Source organism: Motacilla alba, chromosome 1A (genome assembly GCF_015832195.1).
Source record: "Motacilla alba alba isolate MOTALB_02 chromosome 1A, Motacilla_alba_V1.0_pri, whole genome shotgun sequence".
Lineage (NCBI taxonomy): Eukaryota > Metazoa > Chordata > Aves > Passeriformes > Motacillidae > Motacilla > Motacilla alba.
In genome coordinates, this window is record NC_052031.1 from 41,522,823 (window position 1) to 41,537,779 (window position 14,957).

The window sequence follows — 14,957 nt, forward strand, 5'->3', positions numbered from 1 at the left end:
GGATGAAAGATGCAGAAAGTGTATTTGCAAAGACAGAGGAGTATTATTTCAGGGAAGAAGTAGTGAATGTGCATTAAGATCCCTTTAATTTAAGCACATTATGAGAGCATAGGTAGGGTCACAGAAAACTGATCTCAACAGTGCAACCTGGGAGTAGAAAATTAAAACTCCTAACAAAAGATGCTATCTCAAGGAAGTTTTTGTAAATGCAGACCAGTGGAAGATTACAAAACTGAAACAAATATGTTTTACTAGAAGAGGATTAGAAATATCAGGTTGGCCAAAGAACATATTCACATCCAGAGGTGAAAATTCTGCAGTCAGCCATTAAAAATATGTGCATGTGTCAGACAGAGGAAGAACATGCTTCCAGTTTCTTGCTTATAATCTGTTTCTGTCAAAAACTGAAACAGCCAGATGTATAGTTATTGCCACGTCTGGGGTCACTATTTATTACCGTGGGTCTTCTGGGCAGTCTGGACTTGGTGAAGCGAAGGAGAGATCTTGACTCCATTTCAGAAGGCTGGTTTATTATATTATGATATATATTACATTAAAAAAGACCACACTATAACTATACTACAAAGAATAGAGAGAAAAGAATCATCAGAAGGCGAAACAGGAATAGAAAGGAATGAATAACAAAGTTCTGTGACTCCTAGAGAGTCCGAGAGCTGCTGCCTCCTCGATTGGCCACTAAGTAGAAACATCCCACACTGACCAATCCAGGAAGCACCAGCTGCATTCCACAGTAGCAGATAACAAATTGTTTACACTTGAAGCTGAGGCCCTCTCAGCTTCTCAGGAGAAGAAAATCCTAGCAAAGGGATTTTCATAAAATATCACTACCACATATAGTAAAGGGAATTAATCTGCTATGAGAAAGTAAAGGCAAGATACTGATCCCTAGGTCTTTCATTTGCTGACATTGAACCCCATCCCTACATGCTTTCCTAACTGCAGTACTGAGAACTCCTAAAAATGATACAGTGAAACTTGCACATGTGCATGTAGTATCAGATTTATACCATTGTTTGAAACATTTAAAGTTTAATTGAAAATCTATTATTCATAGATGTTAAAAGAGGAACACATAACCTTAATTTGAAAGTTCCTTAGGGAAAAAAAGTGTAATCTTAAGAATATATTTTTCACTAATTTAAGTGAATAGAGAAGCATGAAGTGAGGAAAAATAAGTGATTTTTTTCCAGTAAACATTACATTTCTGAGGAAAAAATAAACCACCAGGTTTAAGTTATTATTTTTTAACAGAAAAAAGAAATCACTTCATTTTCTTTTCAACTTATTTTGAAATTGATCAATAATCAGAGTATTTTGGTTTATTTTGTTCAAATATATAATTTCATCATGAAAAAAACCTCTTTAACAAAATGTGGGTTCCTGCAAAGATTTATGTACATGCTTACAGTTACAATATTTGGCTATTCTCATTGATTTTGACAAACCTTTTCAATATCCAAGATTTTCTGTGTTGACACACAAAATGTATTTCCATGTGTGAATGTAAACATCCTCTTCTTACATTTTTAAATTTTCTGCCTCTCTTTAATGTTAATCTTTCCAATTCTGAAGCCAGATAAGTATGTCCATCATTTTTTTCCTGCCTCCTAAAACATTTCCAGAAGAACTAATGTAAATCAGACAAGTAGCAGACAAAAGATAATTTCTCTAACACTGACTATAATCCAAGAATACTGCTACCAATACCTGTAGGATTAAACAATGTCTTTGTGAGTAAATTCAGCACCCTAATCATTCTGTCTCAGACCTAAAGCTGTAGCCTCCTTGGTTATCTATGAAACAACTACAAAACCAAACACAAATAATTTTGTCCTGACTTTTGCAGTAAGATACGGATCCATGGTAGTTAAATATACCTATTATATACACCTTATAAAGTCAGTAGATTATAGTTCAATTTAATTCAAATCAATTAAGACCAGATTACAAGAAGACTGGATTTCAAGAAGTGTTTGTACAATGCTCTCAGGCACATGATGTGATTCTTGGGGTGTCCTGTGCAGGGCCAGGAGCTGGACTCAATGATCCTGATGAGTCCCTTCCAACTCAGAACATTCTAGGTCTCTGCATTTCTATTTTTTTTCTAATTCTTGGTCTGACATGCAAATTCCTTATTTTTTTATGCATAGAACACAGAATATCTCATAGGGAGCAGATGAGACGGAAAAAAGATTCTTTCTTTAAATGTACAAGATCAAAATTTAAAAGGTTTAACAGCAAGAAGATAGATTCTTTTTAAAGATTTCTTTAATGAAGTTCTATTTAAAGACTTCTTACCACTTCTATATTGAGAAGCTTGCTTTTGTCAAGTTTTTAAGTGGCGAGTATAAAAACACAAACAGTTGAAAATAAAAACAGATTTTATAATACAGTACCTCGTATTCTTTGCTATTCAAGGTATCATTCTGTATCTTACCTTCTCATATTTCAAACATCTTCTACATAACAATAATAACACCACCCTAAAGATCCACACAAATAGTTGTATTTGTCTTGTATCTGGATAAAGACATTTTCTTCTTTTTTATTTTCAAACTAGATTTTATTTCATTCACAATGAGAGATTTCTGGTGCACATTGTCTTCTTTGAGAAAAAGGGGTACAATAGCTGAGTCATTTCTGCAGTGAAAACCTTCTAAGAGAAGGTCTGTTCACTAGCCATTTGTCTTACTAACATTCTTTGTGGGTTATGTATAGATGAGGAAAGTCAGGCAGAACCATGGATGTTATTCTAACCACCCTCAGCCACTGCAATGGATCTCATGGCTGTATCAGTTAAACTAACTTTTAGGAATTGACACAGCTGCAGTGAGTTTTAGTCGAGTTCAGGCTACAACATAAGGATAACTAGATGTTAATTTCAATCACCAGCCCCACTACACACTGTGGGATCTGAGAATAAACTACAGCTGAGTAAGAACAGCAAAATTCACTCCAACAAGATGAGCAGAGTCATAGTAGCAGTAGTCACAGTCATATCTGTAGTTCTCCAGAGCTTTGATTTATATATGTCTAATTATTTTCAGTAGATATTCAGGCTGAAATATAGCAAACTGAAACTGAGCTGACAGTTGTCTTGCTCTGTAAGTTGCCCTTTATATGCTTTGAACATGGTCTCTGATGCCAGTTAGAAAGCACTACTAACGCCTAAACAGGAAGACATCCAAAACAGTCAGTGTTACTTTATCAGTATCATAGTTTGGGCACCTTGGACATAATGAAGAGGCTTAACCTCTAAGAAGTTATGATTTCCATTAGCATCTGCAGGGAAGAGACAAGAGTCATAATTCTTCATTTGCTGTATGAAAAATTGAAATGGTGTAAACAGTTCAAAATAGTAAATTATTGCTGCTTTTTTTTTTTTTTTTTCCAAATTGTATTGCAGTGACTTAGTGATATAAGAAAGCATTCTGTTTCAGCATGCTGGCTTATAACTGTCTATTTTATCTGGAGTATGGTATCTGCAAAGTAATTGTAAGAGAATAAAGAAGGAATAAAGGGCTAGAGAGGGTTTCTTTTATTTACTTCAGTAGCATTTGACAATTCACTGGGCTGCTTTTTTATGTACTAGACCTTGCAGACCACCTCAATGCACCATGCAAACATCTCATTTTTCATTTAGGCAATGTATACTCAATGACTTTAGTATCTGAAGTTTCATCTGAATTAAATTTTGTGTAATGCCAGCCTTGGTTTCTTTTCATTTGGAATCTGGCAGAAAAGAAGTCACTGAGGGGAAAACAACAAAACCCCACATTCTTGGTTTATGTCCTTTCTCCCAGCCACATTAGGAGCAGACTATGAATTAATTATGAGTCCATATGAAGCCAATAACTTGGTGAGTGAGGATTTTTACGTGTTCTGATGTTTTATTACAATATTATACTCTGTGATTGTATTTCCCTTGGTTTTGCTTACATTCAGACTTGCAAAGATCTATGTGCATGTGTTTCTCAGGGTTTTTTTAAACAGATGAGTTATCTGAATGTAGTTAATTTTATTGCTGAATATGTTCATTTGGTACACATTCAAACAGTTGCTCTGAAAAAACAAAATTAATAATACCAAAAGGGAATGCTGAATAGCTTATTTAGACCAAAAAAATTGCTATTCCCCTGGAGGTCCAAATGAGCAGTGGGAATTTATATTTTTTTATCTTTGGAAATGAATAGAGACCTATGACATTAATTATGGATATGTCTTTATGGAAAGTATGGATCAGAAGAGAGTATAAACAAATAATTATACAGCAAATGTATTCAATACCATCCCAAAACCAAATGTTAATCATTCTGTAACTTCACAAGACAGCAGTAAATAGTTAGAAAGTTATTGTTAAAAAAGAACATGAATCATTGAATAAATGATCACAGGGCTATAATGTTTGTTACAATACAGAGAAATACTGGAGACCTGCGTCCAAAAACTCAGATGCAGGTTATGTGCTTAGTATACAAGTCTATTTACTCAGAAGGGTTTCATGACTCACCAAAACATCTCCTAAAAGAGGTAGCAACAACATTATAAAATCTAACAAAAAGAATATTGAGTTTACATGGGATATCATCATGTCTCTGCAAAATCCAACACTACTCAGATTCTCTACTCTGTCAGTTCCTCCAAGGTGAACTCTGACACTGTGACTCTGCAAAGAGCTTCAGCCAATAGTGCTCAGCTGTGTGGCCAAGGCTTAGATCTGACAAGAACACTGTTGATAAGATGAAATAAAATTAGTGAGCTAAAGCCACTTCAGCTAAAAAAATTAAAAAAGGAGTGTACTTACTGAGATAGTGAGTGGCTCAAGAAATCAGGAGGAAAAATACTCACAAGAAAGCATATAAAGCTCTTCAGCTGTGTTTCTCCTGTTTTATTGTGCATAGTAAAAGACCTCAAACAAAAGTGGCCTAGTGAGTTGGATTACAGATAAGATCCTACCATGATCCATGCGGGGCTTCAAGACTTAGAAAGCATTGTGTTTGATGTAAGCTAAATGTAAAATATGATATCCTGTCATATTGAGGAGGTAAGACTACATGATTTAGAAACACTTTTTGAGCTTAATTTCATAAATTTAAGTTCTCTCTCAAGGAAAGCTTTGATTTTTAAAGGGAACCACTAATAACATTAGAATGCCACAATGCTAAAAGCAGCATTTGCCTAGCCTGTCAAGGATCACGTAGCAGGGGACAAAGAACAGCTTTGTGAATAGATGCCATGGAAATACAGGATTGTGCTTGATGGTGGTATGAAAGAAAATTACACTGAAAAATGCCTTAACTGTCTGAAATAAAGAGGATTTTTTTAATCCAAGTTTAAAATGTGTCTGTATATTACTTCTCAAAAGTCAAAGCAACATGCCAGAAGATACAGCTCATGATAACAGCCCAGACAATGTTCACGTGGCCCCATGTGGCAGGATTGAAGGGGGCAAAATATTTCATATTTTGGCCAAAAAAACCTTCCTGGTTGACATATTTGATTTTGTCAAGAACCTTTGAAAGTGCAAATGAGCCACCTACAAATTCAAACTCTCAAACCTTTGAATTCAAAAAGCGACTTAGAAGTGAGCTAGAAAGAACTTCTTATGAAGGAATTTTCAGAAGTGCAGAGATGGGACAGCAAGGAACTCAGCAATTTATGAGAAAAATACTAAGATAAAAGAGTAAAATCTTCAAGGGGAGAAAAAAATAAAAGCAGAGAAAAAGACAGCAATTCAACATGAAGAATTAGGCTATACAAAAGGGATTATACCTCCCCCACTATAGAGGCAAGTGCTGGATTAACAAACTCTCTTCACTGGATGTGGTGAGTATATTAACACTCAGCCGCCTAGCCAGTTAATCTTAGCTATCTAGCTCTCTATCTTGTTGAACCACCAATAAGCAATTGCTGCAGATCCTCTTTGTGACTTGTAAAAGATCCCAAATTGACTCAAAGTGGGTGGAAAGAGAACTCTCAGCAGTCACCTGCTATAAAACTTGTTTTCTCACAAGGTAAGTTAACTCTGCATTATTTAAAAATATATAAGATTAAAAAGTCATATTGTCCACATCCTTTTTTTTCAGGTGTTGGGAAATAATCTGAGAAGTGACTACATGCAAATTGTCACTACATATCCTCCTACGCAGTCAAGCTTTGAAAATTGATTGATTAGCTCTTATCAGTCCTTTCAGAGAGTGCTGAAAAATGTTTGTGGATTACTTTCTAGATAAGATTCTACTTTCTGAAATTTAAACAGAATCATGTATTTTGCTGAAGAATGGTCTGACTTCAGCACCATGGAGTAAACAGAGATTGGATGTATTTATTGTTTCCCACCAGGTCTAGATTTGGGCTCCAACTAAACTCGTAATTCTTAAATTTACTTTCTGAAGTTCTTAACTCCCAAGTCTCCCAACACATGGTATAAAGATACTCATCAGCCTTAATAATCTAGCCAAGACCACGCACCCTACAGTTTAGGATTTTGAGTGTGTGAAATTACTGACGTGCAGACTGGCTTACTGGGGCCTTGATGGGGAGCTGTATGAGAAGAGGCTGAGGTCACTTGGTCTTTTCAGCCTGGAGAAGAGGAGAATGAGGGGATACATCATTTTACAACTTCCTTGTGAGAGGACAAGGAGGGGCACACACTGATCTCTTCTCTGGTGCCCAGTGACAGGACACAAGGGAATGGCCTGAAGATGTATCAGGGGAGGTTTAGGTTGTGTATTAGAAAAAGGTTCTTCCCTCAGAGGGTGGTTGGGCACTGGAACAGGCTCCCCAGAGACATTGCTGGTCATAGCACCAGCCTTACAGTGTTCAAGAAGCATTTGGACAATACCTTTGGACATGTGGTTGACTCTTGGGGATGGTCCTGTGCAGAGTCAGGAGCTGGACTCAAAGATCCTTCTGGATCCCTTCCAACCTGACATATTCTGCCATTCTGTGATTCTTTTGGACATAGGCTTTTCTAATTTGAAGGACAAGCTATCAATACCAGATAAATATATATAGTACACATTAAAATACACATAGATAAAAATGTCTTAAGTAGTATTAAAAGTCTCCTAACTTCAAATTACAAAACCATGAAGGTAAAATTAACAAACAAGCAAACAAAAAAAACCCCCAAAAAACCAAACAAACAAACAAAAAAAATAAACCAAACAAAAACCCAACTAAGTCAACCTTCTTTATTTCATAGAGATCTTAAATATTTATTACAAATGGGTAAGATTTAATCACTTGGGGAATCAATAATTAATTAGTAGAAATGTTTCAGATATCTTATAAATATCAAAGGCTTTTAATAATTACTTTACAAATCCAGATCAGCATAAATCATGAAGGCTTTAAACATTGTGGGAGGTGGAAACAAGCTAAGAAGTTGAGAACTATAAAAATTATCAAAAATGAATCAAATACTTTTTGATCTTATGCTGTAGCCTGGTTATAGTGATGATAAATACTAAAAGCATGATCCAACATGGATCTTTTGATGCTCACTGCAACTAACAACAAAGCTTTCCCAGCTTTAATGATCCAGAACCAGACCCATAGAAATGTCACAATATCGATAATATACAGTTCAAGTATCAATAATAGCTCTTCAAAGCAAGGAAGCCAGCAGTTGCCATAGGAAAGCAAACTTGCTTTTGAGTCTTATAAGAAAACATATTAATGATTTCCAAAGTACCATTTTATGTGAGCAAATTAATATAATTAAAAATAACTCTGGATAACTAAGTTCAATTTTAAAAAAAACAAAAACCTCTCCACTCCATCCCAGGAAACTGAAAAAAAAAACCAGCAATAAACCTCACCATGTATTCTTAAAGAAAAGCCCATAGTTTCAACTTTAGAGTCAATGTCGACCACTTATAACTATGAAAAAAAAAAGGCATAAAAAAGCATTTAAATTAGACAATATTACTGATTGCCTTGTTCTGACATCTGTCCTGTAAGCACAATATATCTATGAAGATTTTTTTAACTATACGCAAAAAATAGGAGTTTTCCTTTTAATTCAACTTCTGGATAAATGCTGTGAAATTTTCTGTTGCCATTCTTGATACTGACGTTTACATAATGAAAAACAAAATCCCCAAACATTGGAGCAGAAAATCTTGTCCAAAGTTTAATTGTTTTATCAAAAATGGAAACTAAATGATCTTTAAGGTCCCTAATCCAAACCATTCCATGTTTCCATGAAAAATAAGCATGTATAGCCCCATTACTCTCTCACTGGCAAAAGACAGGGAAAAAATTGCAAACAATCAGTTCATTGGCTAGTATGTGATTTCTTGTATAATATAGATATGAAAAAAATTCTGTGAAGCTGTAATGGCAGGAATGGATAACAGATTGATTTGCACCAGAACCAGACAACAAACAGATCCTGAAGAACCAAAGATAGTTTATTATCATCAACTATCCCTCAGGAGACATTAAAATCCTATGCTCTATCCCAAGCCAAACAAAACACAAGGATATAATTTTCCTGGTGTTTTTTGATACTTGCATTTTTTTCAGACATCCAACAGCATAAGCTATGAGACTTCTAAAAAGATAGGTATTCCTCAGATAAATCATACATGGTAGTAAGTTCAGTGCTAAGTTCACCTTTGATCTGTGCATACTTAGCAAACCTGAAACATCAGACATACTCAGCATGCAATAAAGAAACTCTCAGAAACTCTGTAGTACATCTATCCCAGCATATAAACACCCCCATTCAGTAGTCATCATGATTAAAATAGCTGGGGGAACAGAAAGGGGCTGGTAACAAGTGCAGTGAAGTGCAGAGATACAGAAATCTGGGCATTTATTATAACCTGGACAATTCAGTCTATTTGTCACTTTATTCAGTAGCCAAAAAACCTCATCACTATCAAAACATATCTTGCTACAAAAGCATGCAATTATATATATATCACTTCTTTGCTTGCAAGAGGAAAAGGCAAAAGAATTTTTCTCTACCACATACTGTTACACCTCAGTAGTTTTAATTTACACCTAATATTTGGAGTTTATCTACATTTCTTCATGCAAAATTTGTAAGGTGTTAATAAATGGGCATATAATTTAGACTTCATGCTGTAGTCTGCCATGTTTCGTTAAGAAGTGAATGCAATTAACTACAGTATCTGGCATAGATTCATCCTGTGTATTTAATAGGAGCAAGAAGAAGAGAAAATAGAGCTAAAACAAAGCAGCCGGATAGAAAGAAAAATCAATCCTGATCATATTACAGCAGTAGTACAGGATGGCTCTAACTCTGATTATTCAGGAAAGCCACAGTCTGTGGCCTACCCTAATTCACCATCGATACAGATGGAGAAAAGAGCACACTAAGATGTTCAATGCATCAATGCATTTAAAAGGCAGCACTCAACAGTGGAGTTCTGCTGGCATCCCCCCTCAGCTACCATTTCTTGATGAGTAAAGGTCACTCTGTTGTAGATCTACATCCCGGTTCACAGGAATATGTGGGTTGTCCCTCCCTGGTACAGCATGAACGGAACCCTTTGTCTGAGGTGTCTCTATTTCACCAAGGAGGATGCATTGTGTTCATCACCTATTCACTAGATGGTTTTGGTTTTCTTCACTCTGACCGATTTTCACTTCTATTTTCTGTCTATCTGTATTTTGCAACAGGTCAAACACAAGCATCCTACTTTTTTTATTTCCCCATAACTCATTAATGCTAACACTTTTATTTCCAGCACATTCATTTGCCCACTGTGAATGCTATGAAATGAAAATTAGAGTCTTAATCTTCTTAAACTCTCAAACTGACATGATATGATGGCATTCTGCTCATGAGTGATTCATTCATAGAGCAAAGGCTGGCTGGGCAGAAAGTAATATAATTGCAATGACTGCCTGCAAGACCTCAAGAGGCAGAACCTCACAAGACCTGAGATTTTAAACTCATAAAAGATATAGCTGAATCTCACAGGAGAAAATCAGGCAGGGCCAGAGAGGATTGGCCACAAAAGAAATGTCTTGATTGTTGTTGAACAGTTATCTTTGGCAAAATGAAAATTATTTCTCATTTATTAATTTCTGAAATGATGGTGACAGCAGAAATTTTCCAAAAGATGGGTACAATAATGCTTTCTCTACTCCAGCACAGATTATCAAGGGCAAAGCATTGTGAGAAAGAGTAAAACTTTGACCACTACTTAGCATCTCAAAGTAAGTGATTATAATACCAGGATTTGTTTGCATTCAATGACTACAAATTATAAATAAATTTATATTCTGTTTATTCTTTTTTACTTGATAGCTACTCTCTATGGTTTGTTCTAGCTTTTAATCTTCTTTCAGAAAGAAACCAGCTCCCAAAAGAAATGGACACACCCCTTCTTTGGATTTTTGCTACCATCTTGTGTAAAATACTGTTTTGACTGCCAAGAAACTTGTAGAACAAGGGAAGAACAAGAGTCTGACAAAATATCAAAGTTCCTATAAATGCTGTGAAAAAATAGGCAAGCAACTAGAAGGGGGATTAGACCCAAACTCCTTTGCCTAATTCTGTCTCCTGTTCCTAAGTCACAATATGTACTTATTACTTTCAAAGAGCTCACAGAGCTCCTCAGTCTCAGAATGCGTTTCCAGGAAAAACTCCTTAAAACCCCAAATTGATCCAAAAGCTGAATGCAAAAGGCAATCCACAGTACCAACCCTATCAGCTTCACATTTCTGTGGTTAAATTCCATCAGATAGAGAAAACCTTATGCAAAGTAAAGAAGACTTGAGCATTTACTCCCAAAACAGCAGAGAGGCTGAGCAGGATGCTGCCACTTCTCATGCTTCATTAACAAGCTTATTTTTCAAACTCTGCTTAGGTACACCTCAACAATCTGTATGCCCTGGATTAGCCATGGTGCTGTCAATAAATTAATCAGAAGAGTGAAGTTTGCACAGGAGTAATAGAGAAGTTAATTTGATTACTTCTCATTTTTAATATTGATCATTCCTTAGGAAAGTAAAATAAAACCAAAAAAAAATCCTATTTCTGGAAGCCTGGCTGACATTTTAGTGACAGCAGCTTTTAAGACTGGGCAAGGGGGAGGTTTTGTTTTTTTAAATGGGCTGACCATTATTATTAGATTATTCAGTGGTAACAGTTTTATTGTATTTACATCATTTTGCAAGAGTAAACAGAAGAATGTGTAATCAGGAGGAAGAGTCTCTTGTGACACTTGCTTTTAATCATCCTTATAGACAAATATCCTTATAGAGCATGACTGAGCAAGTTACAATGAGCAGGCTCTCTCCTGGACAGTACTTCTCCAGGAAGTAATTGAAAGTTAAATTGCAGATATAACTTGTGTTACTATTGAGTTATAAATGTATGCAAAGAATAATTTCTAGTTCAATGTTTTAGTAGCTGAGAAACTTCTTTTAGGAGCAAGCACTAGCAAGAAGTATTGAGCAGGGAACGTGACAGAAGGCAGGTGCTTAATCTGCCAGAAAAAAAAAATAAAAGAATCTAGTTTAATCCTTGTTATTTGTTTTACATGCAGGAAAATGTTACACTGCAAAAGCCCAAGAGGGTAAACTGATCTCTTAACAGTTGCCTACTAAAGGTAGAAAACATTCATCCATGAAATCTTGATAATTTATTCATTTAAATAGCTTTCCAAGCTGACCACTCTGATATTAAACTTTTTCTTCATTTTGGTGGGAAAAAAAATTTTAAACCTCCATGCTACCATACATTTTGCTTTTTTCCCCCTGTGTTATTTGCTCTTTGTATTTGCCTGTACCAGAGAGCCTGTGTCAGTTGTTTAGTGTGCTCAGCTCCCCAGCACGGCGTGTTCAACTCACAGCATAGTTTGTAGAGAGGAATACCAATTAAAAGCACATATTAAAAAATAACAAAATCCCAACGCATTGAGCACTTTGACAACAGTCATGAGGTTAGTTTTCAGGAAGCCTTCAGTTCCCTTAAAAATAGAATATTTAAGCAAAGGCCACAGACAATTTTATCGGACTGAGATTAGCAACATAAATTCAGGCAGTTATCTTGCCAGTTCTCATCCTAAATCATAGTGCTCACCAGCTATGTATCTGATGATTTTTAGGGTAATACTACTATTACTTCATGTAATAATTTCTTCATACACCATAATGTGTAAAAAGCTAGGCTTCTGAGGCACAGTCCTTTGAGAGAACTAAGGATATGCCACCTTCTCCTTAGTATTTTCTCCTCTGATAACCTGCAGCTGAAATGAGTAATTGTGAGAGCAAGAGGGGGGAAGTCACACTGATGATAAAGAGGACAGGTCTCTGTGGGGAAGACTTTCCACACCTGCGCTGGACAGAGGCTGGTGCAGTGTGCTTGCCGAGTCCCAGACCAAATTTCAAGCTGTGTACCGCGGGGGGAAGGCTGATTGCAGCACCACTGCCTACCTGCCTTGCAGGGCTCAAAAAGAAAAGCTAGTGATAGACATTGGGAAGAATAATCTGACCTACTAATGCACCTTACAGGACTCCAAATTATCTGCAAATGCAGAGGGGAATAAAGGACTTGGATACTTCTGTGAACCAGTCAATAACAGTCTCTGCTCAATACATGGCATCGATCAAAAGAACAAATGTTAGGATGCAAACAGAGTAATGTTAAAAATGGTATTGAAAATGAACACCATCATAAAAATCAATGACAGAAATTCCTCTGAACCACTGTTCAGTGCTGACCACTTCATCAAAAAGGAATGTGGCAAACAGTTTACAAACAGACAACAAAAATGAAGAAGAGATGCTTGGGTAAACATTGATTATGTAGTAAATTAAATGACTTAGACAGTTCAGCTTTGAGAAGTACTATTTAGGATGCCATGAATAAAACATTCACTAAATTGAACTTACAGACAGCTGGGAGTTTTCTATAGAGAACCATTTTCTACCTGGTTCCAGTAGAAAATATGAATTTGTCAAAATAGAAGTGTTCTGTCAGAATGTGCCATTTCAAAAAAACATTTCAAAGGAATAACAGCCATGACTACTTTTGTCAAGGGCTTTTCTCCCTTTAGAAAACTGATTTGTTTCCTCCAAGGGTACTATCTGGGCTCCCAACTTACTGTGGCAGATGTGTGTCACAGACCTCCTCAGACACAGAGCAAATGATAATTTAGCTTCAAGACTCTAGGACAAAGCCACTGTAGGGACAACCAAGAATTTCAAACTCAACATTTCCAGTGCTCTGGAAGCTCTAGATGTTATAACACTGGGCTCATAGAAAGGCAGAAAATCCTAAATCTCCCCAAGCTGAATCACTCTGGATTTTACAATCATGAGTTGATCTCACAGTATCCTTCATTTTTTATTTAGCATGCACCTCTTAATAAAGGAAATCAGGGGGCACACACAGACCATAATTCAAGGAGAACCAAAGCATACAGGCATTGGGCCACCATCCTGAACAGTTACTCCTGAAAAGCAATTTGGTTGAACAATGACGATATCATGGGATTAATTTTTGGCAGAAGGCTTCCACTGTGCCCTTCCACATCCAAAGGTCTGCCTATATTCATTGCAGGTCATTCCCCATCCTTAGGAAAATGTTGCCGCACAAGCTGAACATTACGTCATATACTAGATATGATCAAGTAGGTGGAATACCCTGTCACAGGAAAAAAACAGGTTCAACAGGCAAGACTTCCACCTCATGAAGCTGTGCTGGCTGTGACCAATGACTGTGTTTCCCTCTAGGTGTATTTTCAATACTTCCCAGAATAATTTTTCCATGGTTTTACCAGGCACTGAAGTGAGACTAACAGGCCTGTTATTTCTGATGTCCTTCTTCTTGCCCTTCTTGAAAATCAGGACAACATCTTCCAGCTTCCTGTCAGCTGGGACTTTTCTTGGTTCCCAAGACTGCTCAAAAATCTCAGCTCAGGGCACTGAGACTCTCTTGGTCCATCATCCGTATTGAAAACAGAGGCAAAGAATGCATTAAACACCTCTGCCTTGTCTCTGTCCCTGTTTGTAAGACAACCATCCTCATCCTGTAACATCATGAGATTATTTTTGCACTGCCTTTTGACAATAATATATTTGCAAAAAAACCCTCTTTTTCTTGTCCCCCACAGTTCTGGCCAGCTTCATCTCCAACTGAACTTTGGCTGCGCGATTTTTTCCCTACAGAGGCAAGCAGCATCTCTGTATTCTTCCCATGTCACCTGACCTGGCTTCCCCTGGGTATACACCTTCTTTAATTTCCAAATGAAATCTCTGTTCAGCCAAGCTGGCCTTCTGCCTCATCTGCTTGACTTACAACACTTGGGAATTGCTTTCTCCTGGGATTTTAGGAGGTGATGTTTAAAAAGCGAGCAGCACTGATGAATGCCAGCACCAGCAAAAATATTTTCCCAGAGGATTTCACCCACTAATCCTCTGAGCAGACTCAAGGCAGTTCTCCTCATATACAAGTGCAGGGTTGAAGTTTTCCTGGCACGTTTCCTCCCATCAAAAGAGATTTTAATCTTGACAACTTTGTGGCCGCTGAAAGGAAAGATGCCTGAAAGGAAGAATTTCCTTTCAGGAAGGAATTAAATCTTGCCATTTCAATGAGGATCAATTAGGCAAGCTTCACTCCAAATTCCTGCACTTCATGTCATCCCATTGGTTTTCCTTGTTTTCATGTCGTATCTGGTTAGGGGTTTTTTTGAAACTTAATTTTTTCAGTCCCTTCTCTGTCTCTTTGTTTCCCTTTCTTCACAGATTTTACGGATCTCAAGGGGAATAATTTCGGCAAATTTTGGTCCTTTTCACTGCACCCAGTTTCATCTCAGTACAATCAGTTGTAGTCACTCCATTTGAAATTTTTGGGATTTTTCGATTTCAGTTTTGATTCAAGAATTTTCTTTCAGGAGAAGGACTGAAATCTTGCGACTACAATGAGGATCAATTGGGCAAGC